General features: G+C 47.6%; 1 pseudogene; it reads right to left on the bottom strand.

Annotated features, from left to right (window-relative positions):
• Window positions 1-3,118: 3,118 nt before the first annotated feature.
• Window positions 3,119-3,831, bottom strand: LOC136154328 (phosphoethanolamine/phosphocholine phosphatase-like; annotated as a pseudogene).
• Window positions 3,832-11,704: the final 7,873 nt, after the last annotated feature.

Genomic DNA, 11,704 nt, shown 5'->3' with positions numbered 1-11,704 from the left:
AGTACTATTCTGCTGTATATATGTACCACATATTCTTTATCCATTCCTCTGTCGATGGATATTTAGGTAGCTACCGTGTCTTGGCAGTTGTAAATAGTGCTGCAATCAACATTGGGGTGCATGCATCTTATAGATTTGTGAGTACAGCTCTTTGGTCTCCTTAGGTTTATTCCTTGGCATTTTATTCTTTTTGATGTGATGGTAAGGGGGATTGTTTATTTAACTTCTCTTTCTGAAATTTCATTGTTAGCATATAAAAATGCAAGAGATTTCTGTGCATTCATTTTGTATCCTGCAGGTTTACTGAATTCATCGATGAGCTCTAATAGTTTTCTGGCAGCATCTTTAAGATTTTCTAGGCACAGTATCATGCAAGCTGCAAGCAGTGACAGCTTTATTTCCTTTCCAACTTGGATTCTTTTATTTCTTTTTCTCTGATTGCTGTGGTTAGATCTTCCGTAACTATACTGAATAAAAGTGGTGAGTGGCCGTCCTTCTCTTTTTCCTGATCTTAGAAGAAACACTTTCTTCTTTTTACCATTGAGTATGATGTTATCGGTAGGTTTGTGAAATGTGGCCTTTTTAATGTTCAGATAAGGGCCCTCTATGCCCACTTTCTGGAGAGTTATTATCACAAATGGATGTTGGACTTTTTTCTAAAGCCTTCTCTGTATCTATTGAGATCTATGGATTTGTGGATATTGAAAAATTCTTGCATCACTTGGATGAATCCCACTTGATCATGCTATGTGGTCCTTTTAATGTCTTGCTGGATTTGGTTTGCTACTGTTTGGTTGAGAATTTTGTGCCTATGTTCATCATTGATATTGCCCTATAACTTTCTTTTTTGGTGGTATATTTGTCTGCTTGTGGTATCAGGGTGATGGTGGCCTCATAGGATGAGTTTGAGGAGTGTTCTCTCCTCTGCAAGTTTTTGGAATAGTTTCTGAAGGATAGGTATTGACTCTTCACCAAATGCCTGACGGAATTTGCCTCCGAAGTCATCTGGTCCTGGCCTTCTGTTTTATGGAAAATTTTAAATCAGAGTTTCAATTTCAGTACATATGATGTGTTTCTTTGTAGTTTCTATTTCTCTCTGGTTCATACTTGGAAAATTGTACCACTCTATATGCAGATCAAGAAGCAACAGTTAGAACTGGACATGGAATAACAGACTGGTTCTAAATAGAAAAAGGAGTACGTCGAGGCTGTATATTGTCACCCTGCTTATTTAACTTATAGGCAGAGTACATCATGTGAAATGCTGGGCTGGAAGAAGCACAAGCTGGAATCAAGATTGCCGGGAGAAATATCAATAACCTCAGATATGCAGATGACACCACCGTTATGGCAGAAAGTGAAGAGCAACTAAAAAGCGTCTTGATGAACGTGAAAGTGGAGAGTGAGAAAGTTGGCTTAAAGCTCAACATTCAGAAAACTAAGATCATGCCATCTGGTCCCATCACTTCTTGGGAGATAGATGGGGAAACAGTGGAAACAGTGACAGACTATTTTTTGGGGCTCCAATATCACTGCAGATGGTGACTGCAGCCATGAAATTAAAAGACACGTACTCCTTGGAAGGAAAGTTATGACCAACCTCGATAGCATATTGAAAAGCAGAGACATCACTTTGCCAACAAAGGTCCATCTAGTCAAGGCTATGGTTTTTCCAGTGGTCATGTATGGATGTGAGAGTTGGACTGTGAAGAAAGCTGAGCGCCGAAAAATTGATGCTTTTGAACTGTAGTGTTGGAGGAGACTCTTGAGAGTCCCTTCGACTGCAAGGAGATCCAACCACGCCATCCTAAAGGAGATCAGTCCTGGGTGTTCATGGAAGGACTGATGCTGAAGCTGAGGCTTGAGTACTTTGGTCACCTCATCCGAAGTGTTGACTTACTGGAAAAGACCCTGATGCTGGGAGGGATTGGGGGCAGGAGGAGAAGGGGACGACAGAAAATGAGATGGCATCACCGACTCGATGGACATGAGTTCGAGTCAACTCTGGGAGTTGGTGATGGACAGGGAGGCGTGGCGTGCTGTGATTCATGGGGTTGCAAAGAGTCAGACACGACTGCGCGACTGAACTGAACTGAAATGAATAATTGGTCCATTACTTCTAAGTTGTCCATTTTATTGGCAATTATTTGCTTCCTGTATTCTCTTACAATCCTGTGTATTTCTGTGATATCACTTGCAACTTACTTCTCCATGTCTAATTTTATTGAATTTAACCCTCTCCCTTTTATTCTTTTTTTTTTTTTTTCTTTTGGGTTTCACTGGCTCTGCTTTTAAATCATCATGGCTTTCTGTTCCATTTGGAAGGGGAGGGGTTCAGAGGGTCCAGTCGGCGGGACGACTTTGGTTCAGTCCCTGGTTTCTTGCTGCATAGAAGAGGCTGGGGTGCGAGGAGGAGACGTGGTCGCGTTTTCTGAGGTCCATGGCTGGCGGGACCCGAGCCCTGGACAGTGTGCTACCTCATTCCACCACCAGGAGGCGATTGTTCCCTCTGGGATTTCTTCCTGTGGGGACGCTGACAGCGTGCGTGGGGGTGGGGGGGGGGAGGCAGGAGTGTAGTGTAGGGTCACAGAAGGTAAAGCAAGACCTAGGCCTGAGACTGGCGTCGGTGGAGAGCACCACCTCTCCGCGGGGAGTCTGGGGCTGAAGGGGCGGGGGGAGGAATTTCAGGACCTGGGTCCCCCTGACAGAAGTCTAGGGGAAGGAAATCATGCGGCTCAAGGCAACAGTTAATGCAACACAGTGGGAGATGTTCCTTCTCTACCCTGCCAGGCAACCTCTTCCCCCCAGTTGGGAAGGGGCAAGATTTTTGGAAAACACTGCTGCCTGCTTGGGTCTGCTCACCACCCTGGTGGGGCCAAACTCTAGAATTCACTTGCAGTGGAACTGGGGGAGACAGCCAAGCTGGGTTAACTGCATAGACGGGGACAGCTCCGAACTCTCTCCTCCAGCCCCCAAATGGACGAGCTCCGGATGCCCGAAATTCCCGGAGGGACCCACCAAAACGAAAGGGAAAGGGACTAATAAAACTAGGTTTGTCTTTCCCTGTCCCCAGCCCCCTGGCCCCCTTCCCGGTGGGCGCCCCCTGCAGGCCGCGTCCTCAGCACGTCTTCAGCACCTGTTGCAGATGGAGGCGCACTTCGGTGGCATTTTCCCAGGGTACCACGCTGGCGCGGAAGGAGCTGGGCTCAGCCTTCTGTGCCTCCTGGATAAGGCGGTGCATGGGGTAGCCGCGGCGCGGGAAGGCCACATCGCCACCGGCCAGCAGCCCCATGGGACAGAAGTCGTTGGCGCCGTCGCCCACGTAGGAAAGGCGCTCGAAGTGCACGCTGTCGTGGGCCCGCTCCTGCAGGTAGTCACTGAGCACCTTGTGCTTGCACGTGTTGGCGGGGCAACGCGCGCAGCTGAGTGAGTGGAAGGGCTGCAGCGCCAGCAGCCCCCGAGCGTCGGGCCCGGAAGGGTTGCTGAAGATGCGGCGGAACAGGCCTTGGTGGCCGGCGGCGCGCAGCGCGCTCTCCACGCCAAAGGTGTTGGCATCTGAGATGAGAATAACCTCAAAGCAGGAACCCTGCTTGGCCACAAACTGCAGCATTTTGCCCATGCCGGGCGACAGCGGGATGGACTCGTAGAGCACGCGCAGGTCTCGCGGCCGCACGCCCTGGTCACCCAGGTACTGGAAGACGCGCTGCATGTACTCGTTGTAGAAGCCCTCGCGGTAGGTGGCACGCAGGCTCTCTGGGAGCTGTTTTCGTCCACGATAGTCTCATCAAAGTCGAAGGTCAGGAGGAAGCGCGGCGAGCCCTGCGCAGCCATCCCGCTGTCCCTAGACAGGCATCAGAGGCCAGCAACTGGAAAACACCCACTCACTATCAGTACATCATCCTGAGCACCACCTGTAGGGATTGTTGGCCTCCAGCTGTCGGTCCAGAGCTCCTGACCACCATACAAGGTCCATGTGAGGGTGCCCAGCCAGGTGGCTTTGTTTCCACCACTAACATCCACCTGATCCTATCCCCTCTCCTGAGCCCCAGGAACCACTCAGTAAAAACAGCCCATCAAATAAGCTAAGGACCACAAGGCCCTTGCTAGGCATCCTCTTAACAATCCCTCATGATGCTGGAAAGGTTACAGATATTATTGAAGACCTAGAAAGGGTAACCAATTTGTGCAAACATCACCCACTATATATGGCAGAGACAGACCTCAAAACCAGATCTCAGAGTCTGAGACCAGTGTTTTTTTCTCTATATGTTCATTGCCCCTTTCTTGTGTATGGTACATCATGGCTTACAAATCAGCTTCACTCATATTCTTTCCTTGCTCAACACAATTCCATGGATCCAGCAGATGAAAAGGACTCGAGAGATTTAGTAACTTGCCCAAGGCTACCATGTTTCTATTGGGCAAAGCCTGGTTCATGAACACTTGGTCACAGCCTTGCCTGCCCTCTGTCCTCAAAAGGGAAGAGGCAGATGCCCAGGGCTGGGCATCCACTGCAGCTGAAGGGCTAGGACCCCTGGGTACCACAGGTGATCTAGGACTGTCTCACTCAGTGGTGCTTCTAGAGACTGGCAGTCCGCCAAGAGTCAGGTTGATATTTCTGCCAGATTTTGCTATGTGACTTTGGGGACAGGATTTGGCTTCCTGGGGCCTTCACCAATGCTGCTTCAAACCTACAACTCCCAGTTGCTCCCCTCCACCCTGGGTTTAAATGAGAAACTAGATGCAGCTGGGACACATCTGGACCACTACTGCGAGCCAGACTAGACAGGGGAAGGAGCAAACGTCTGGCTGGCTGCTGCCCTCTGGTGGTGAGAGTGGGTTGACACTGGGTACCCCTCTGACTTTGTCAAGGTGACTCTCCCCAGACCATCCCAGGACAGCAAGGAAAATCAACAGCTTCTCAAGAGAGAGACTGGGACTTTGCAGGAGCAGGGCACCAGTCAGAGGAAGGGCTCCCTCCATCTTGAGGTACCCCATCTGTCCCCACTCCCTGGCTACACATGGAATGTGGGTTTCAGCCTTTTCCCTAAGCATTTGTAGTCTAGGAATCTAGTTGTGGCCAAAGCTCTGGAAGCTTTCTCCTGAGTGACTGAATCCTCTTGTGGTCAGCAAATAGTGTCTCTCAGAGGAAAGGGGGACAGGACCTCTGAGCTTTTCCAGCCGGGTGGGAAGCGGCGGCGGCAGAGGTCTGTCCCGGCTGAGTTTGGAGTGTGAAGAGTAGGGGTACACGGGCTAGCTGAGGTGTTTGGGCTCAGGATGGAGCAAGGGGTGCTTACGGGAATTGGAGGGGATGCAGTGTCTTATCCACCCCCGGATTTCTGGGCTTCGGCTCTCACGAGTCCCTCCAGTCCGGAGGGGCCGTGGATGACGTGCGTCTGGGCCGTCCCCTCCACTTGCCCCCCACCCCCCCTCCCTTTTATTCTTGATGGGTCTGGCAAAAGGTCTATCAATTTTGCTTATCCTTTCAAAGAACCAGCTTTTAGTTTTATTCACTTCAGTTCAGTCACTCAGTTGTGTCTGACTATTTGCAACCCCATGGACTGCAGCACGCCAGGCTTCCCTGTCCGTCACCAACTCCTGGAGCTTACTCAAGCTCCTGTCCATCGAGTCAGGGATGTTCTCCAATCATCTCATCCTCTGTTGTCCCCTTCTCCTCTCACCTGCAATCTTTCCCAGCATCATGGTCTTTCCCAATGAGTCAGTTCTTCACATCAGGTGGTCAAAGTAGTTTCATTGATCTCATCTGTTGCTTTCTTAATCTCTATTGCTTATATCTCTGCTCTGATGTTTGATTTCTACCCTTCTGCTAACTTTCCATTTTCTTTGTTCCTTTTTCTCTCATTGCTTTAGGTGTAAGGTTAGGTTGTTTATTTGAGGTTTTTCTTGTTTCCTGAGGTAAGATTGTATTGCTACAAAATTCCCTCTTAGAACTGCTTTTGCTGCCTTCCATAGGGTTTGTGTTTTCCCTTTCACTTCCCTATAGGTATATTATCATTTACTCTTTGATTTCTTCACTGACTTCGCCTCCACATGTTTGCTTTTTTCTACAGTTTTGTTTTTTGCTGCAGATGCTTTCTACTTTTTATCACTGTTCAAGAATATGGGTTTGTTGTTGATGTTCAGCCGCACAGTCGTGTCTGACTCTTGGCGACCCCATGGGCTGCAGCTTGCCAGGCCTCCGTGTCCGTCACCATCTCCTGAAGTTTGCCTAAGTTCATGTCCATTGCATCGGTGATGTCATCCAGTCATCCCATGCTCTGATGCCCTCTTCTCCTTCTGCCCTCAGTCCTTCCCACCATCAGGGACTTTTCCAATGAGTCAGCTGTACATATCAAATGACCAAAATAATGGAGTTTCAGCTCAGCATCATTCCTTCCCAATGAGGATTGTTGATTCCGCTTAAGATTGACTGGTTTGAATTCCTTGCTGTCCAAGGGACTCTCAGGAGTCTTCTCCAGCACCACACTTTGAAGGCATCGATTCTTTGGTGCTGCGCCTTCTTTACACTCCAACACTCACAACCATATGTGCCCACTGGGAAGACCATAGCCTTGACTATATGGATCTTTGTCAGCAGAGTAATGTGTCTGATTGTCAACACACTGTCTAGGTTTGTCATAGCTTTCCTGCCAAGAAGCAAACATCTTCTGATTTCATGGCTGCAGTCACCATCCGCAGTGATTTTAGAGCCCAAGAAGAGGAAAGCTGTCACCATTTCCACCTCCCCCCCCTCTATTTGCCATGATGGAATGGGGTGGGATGCCATGATCTTTTTCTTTCAATATTGAGTTTTAAGCCGGCTTTTTCTACTCTCCTTCTTCACCCTCATCAAGAGACTCTTTAGTTCCTCTTCCTTTTCTGCCATTAGAGTGGTATCATCCCCATATCTGAGGTTGTTGAGGTTTCTCCTGCCTATCTTGATTCCAGCTTGTAAATCTTCCAGCCCGCACTTCTCATGATGTGCTCAACATATAGATTAAACAAACAGGGTGACAGCAGACAGCCCTGTCATACTCCTTTCTCAATCCTGACCAATCAGTTGTTCCATACAGTGTGTGTTTCTTCTGGACCCACATACAGGTTTCTCAGGAGACAGGTAAGATGGTCTGGTATTCCCATCTCTCTAAGAGCTTTCCACAGCTTATCATGATCCACACAAAGGTTTTGGCGTAGTTGATGAAACAAAGGTAGATGTTTTCCTGGAATTCCCTTGGTTTCTCTATGATCCAGCGAATGTTGGCAACTTGATCTCTGGTTTTTCTTCCTTTTCTAAACCCAACTTGGACATCTGGATATTCTTGGTTCACATAATGCTGAGGCCTAGCCTGCAAGATATTAGGCATTTCCTTACTAGCATGGCAGACGAGTGCAATTGTCTGATGGTTAGCACATTCTTTGGTACTACTCTTTTTGGGAATTGGGATGTGGATTGACTTTTTCCAGTCCTGTGGCCACTGCTAGGTCTTCCACGTTTGCTGGCATATTGAATGCAACACTTTGATGGCATCATCCTTTAGGGTTTTGAGAAGTTCTACTGGAATTCTGTCGCATCCACTAGCTTTATTAAGAGCAGTGCCCTTTAAGGCCCACTTGACTTCACTCTCCAGAATAGGTTGCTCTGGGTGGTGACCACACCATCGCAGTAATCCAGTACATTAAGATCTTTCTTGTACAGTTCTTCTGTATATTCTTTCCATATCTTCTTGATCTTTACAGCATCTACTAGGTCTCTTCTGTTTCTGTCCTTTATTGTGCGCATCTTTGGGAAAAATATTCCCTTAATATCTCCAATTTTCCTGAAGAGATCTCTAGTAGTTCCTCTTCTGTTTTTTCTTCTAGTTTTATACACTGTTCATTGAAGAAGGCCTTCTTGTCTCTCCATGCTTTTCTTTGGAAATCTGCATTTAGTTTGATACCTGTCCCTTTCTCCCTTGATCTTTGCTTCTCTTCTTTCTTTAGCTATTTGTAAGGCCTCCTACCACTTTGCCTTCTTGCTTTTCTTTATCATTTGGATGGTTTTGTTCACAGCCTCCTGTACAGTATTACAGACCTCAGTCCATCTTCTTCAGACACACTGTTTACAAGTTCTAATCCCTTGAATCCATTTGTCGCTTCTGCTGCATCATCATAGTGGATTTGCCTTAGGTCGTACCTGACTGGTCTAGAAGTTTTCACCACATTTTTAGGTTAAGCCTGAATTTTGCTATGTGAATCTGATGATCCGAGCCACAGTTAACTCCAGGTCTTGTTTTTTCTGACTATATACAGATTCTCCATCTTCAGCTACAAAGACTGTAGTCAATTTCATGTTGGCATTGACCATGAGGTGATGACCATGCATAAAGCTGTCTCTTGTGCTGTTGAGAAAGGGTATTAGTATCTCAATAATATGGAATTACTTACAAGGTCTCTGGCCACTATAAGCACATCCTCTTATGGTACCACCACCACAATCGAAACAAAACCGTTTTCATCACCTGCAAAATTGCTTCTGGGTTTTTGTCAGTTAAGCCCTTATGTCAATCCCCAGAGGCAGGCAACACCCCATCTGTCTTCTCTATATATAGTTTGACCCCCTCAAGAATGTCGAGTAAATGGAATAGGCAGTAGGTCGACTTACCCACGAGGATTCTGTGAGGGAAAAGGATATACAGGTGACTCCTGGATGTGCAATGTACATGTCACCTGAGTATAGTGAAATGGGTTGATTGTTACCTACCTATTCGTCAGACTGAAGGCTTACCCTGTCTATAATGTGTATATGTGTTGTCTGTTTAACTCATATTTAATTCAATGCAATTTCTCTTCTATGTTTGGAAGGGTTGTTTTATGAATTAGAAATGGTAAATCTTTTGAAAGAAAGTGAATCTTCTTTGTAAAAGTCCTCCATCTGCATCTGAGCAGTACTTACCAGGATGTCAACATTGATTGCACAAGCACAGGTACAACAAGCACACTGTAGTCACTCAAACGCTGCTCCCTGGGTCACACAGGGACAGTCCACCTGGCAACCCTGGCAGGCCCAGAGTACCTGGCCGGACCTGCCCATTGGAGGTGAGAGTGTCCCCACCTTAAGTCAGCTGAGTAGCAGCCTTTATTGCATCTGCAAGCTTAACCAACTGCTGTCATGCAAAGGAACATATAAGCCAACTGCAGGGATTAGGACTTGGACATTTTGGGGCATGATTACTGTGCCCACTGCAGCTAGCGCTCTCTTCAGGGCTCACCTACTGTAAATTCTTTGTTTGTGCCAGTGTCCCTCAATAGTCCAGAGAAAGCGGTAGACCTGGGGCTGGTGCTGGTGGGCTGGGGTGTGATAGGGAGGGAGCGTCTTCCCTGGAGTTGGACAGGCAGCAGAACCAGGCAGGATGGGGCCTAGGGCTCTCCAAGGCTGAAGGGGAAAGGCAACAGGGATGCCCTGAATGAGGCCGGGCTTCGGCATTCCTCCTACCCCCTGGGGCCCAGATGGATTTAACCTATGCCTCAGGCCCTGCCACAGATTTCCCACTGGAAGTGGAAGGCTTGGGGCTGAGCCAAGGCCTGTGATGTCTATGTTTCCAGCAACATTATAGTGAGGTAGTTGGTCTGAACTGTGTGCTCAGAGGAGGAAAGGGGGCCTGGTAAAAAGTGAACGAGGGGTTGTGTTCACACCCTCACACCTCCACTTCCATGAGCTTCTCCACTTCCTCACCCTGGTGACCACACTCCTGGGCCCCTCTGTGCCCAAGGGTGGGACTGATGCTGGTTCTGGACTCCCCGGGCACAACTTACCTACATGTCTCAGTGGCCAGATACCTCAGCTGGACGGTCTCTGCCAAATTTACTCACTCGGACAATAGCTAGAAGTGCTACACCATCAGGCAATATAACCACTGGATCAGCTCTGAACTAAGTGATCAAGCCCACCTGCTCCAGGGAGGAGTCTGAGAGTGGACGGAGTAAGTCCCACCCATGTTCTTTTCTCACCCTGAGGTGTCTACTATTCCAACCCACACGTAGACTGTCCACCTCACCTCATTCCAAGAGGCCTGGAAGGGAATCAACGTGAGAATATGGGCACAGTGTTCCCCATTGTCCAGGTGCAGTCACTCCTATATTCGCTTCCTCGTGGCACCCTTCTTGTGCCTGCCTCGGTTAATTCATCTTGGGCGGTCTCCTATTTCTAAGATGAGCAGCAGTATACCTGGTGCTCTCCAGAGCCACCCTTCCCATTTTCATTCATCCACACCCTCAGCAGTTGGCAGATATCATAGAATGGCAAGGTAGGATCCAGGGCCTCCTCCAGCGACTCCAACACTGTGAGAGTCCAAACACCCTGTCCTGAGGTGTGCTGACTCCTGCATCATCCCTGTCCTACATTTTGGGAACATGACAACACCCCTTGAATATTGGGGGTCCGACCCTGGCTTCTGCTCACACAATGCCTTACAGAATCTGGACCAGTCTCTACTTTCTTTTCTCCCCGAATCACATCCTTATGCCTCAAGGGCATTATCCTTGCTGACATTTATTCACACAGAGAGATATCCAGGCACCAACTCTGAATGTGCTACCTTCCATCATACCCCCTTTTGTGTAATAAAACTCTGGTCTTTCAGGAATGGTGTCAGGCAGAACCTACCCTCAGTTCACTCAAACACAGATCTGTTCTTTCAAAACATCCCACCCTCGCCTTCTCCCACATATTATCAAGCGTGAAGCAGATCACCAGCCCAGGTTGGAGGCATGAGACAAGTGCTTGGGGCTGGTGCACTGGGAACACCCAGAGGGATCAGATGGAGAGAGAAGAGGGAGGAGGCATCAGGATGGGGAATACATGTAAATCCATGGCTGATTCATGTCAATGTATGGCAAAAACCACTACAATATTGTAAAATTGTTAGCCTCCAACTAATAAAAATAAATGGAAAAAAAACACAGATCTGTCTCTCTGAGTCTCAGGCTGGCACAGTCCTGGAGTGCTGGCTGAGAGAAAGGAAGTGCTCCCCAAATTCCAGCAATGAGGAAATTGAACACAGAGTTCAGACTCATTGTCATGTGCCCTAAACAAGTAGTCTGGCATTTCTCCAAAGAAGACATACAGTTGGCTAACAAACACATGAAAAGATGCTCAACATCACTCGTTATCAGAGAAATGCAAATCAAAACCTCAATGAGGCACCATTACACACCAGTCAGAATGGCTGTTATCCAAGAGTCTACAAGAAATAAATGCTGGAGTGGGTGTGGAGAAAAGGGAACCCTCTTAACACTATTGGTGGGAATGCAAACTAGTACAGCCACTATGGAGAACAGTGTGGAGATTCCTTAAAAAAATGGAAATAGAACTGCCATATGACTCAGCAACCCCACTCCTGGGCATACACACCGAGGAAACCAGATCTGAAAGAGACACGTGTACCCCAATGTTCATCGCATCACTGTTTATAATAGCCAGGACATGGAAGCAACCTAGATGCCCATCAGCAGATGAATGGATAAGAAAGCTGTGGTACATATACACAATGGAATATTACTCAGCCATTAAAAAGAATACATTTGAATCAGTTCTAATGAGGTGGGTGAAACTGGAGCCCATTATACAGAGTGAAGTAAGCCTGAAAGAAAAACACCAGTACAGTATAGTAACGCATATATATGGAATTTAGAAAGATGGTAACGATAACCCTCTATGCAAGACAGA

The sequence above is a fragment of the Muntiacus reevesi genome, chromosome X, assembly GCF_963930625.1.
Source record: "Muntiacus reevesi chromosome X, mMunRee1.1, whole genome shotgun sequence".
In the NCBI taxonomy this organism is placed as follows: Eukaryota; Metazoa; Chordata; class Mammalia; order Artiodactyla; family Cervidae; genus Muntiacus; species Muntiacus reevesi.
The sequence above is the reverse complement of the archived record's forward strand: the minus strand, read 5'-3'. Positions and strand labels throughout refer to the sequence as shown.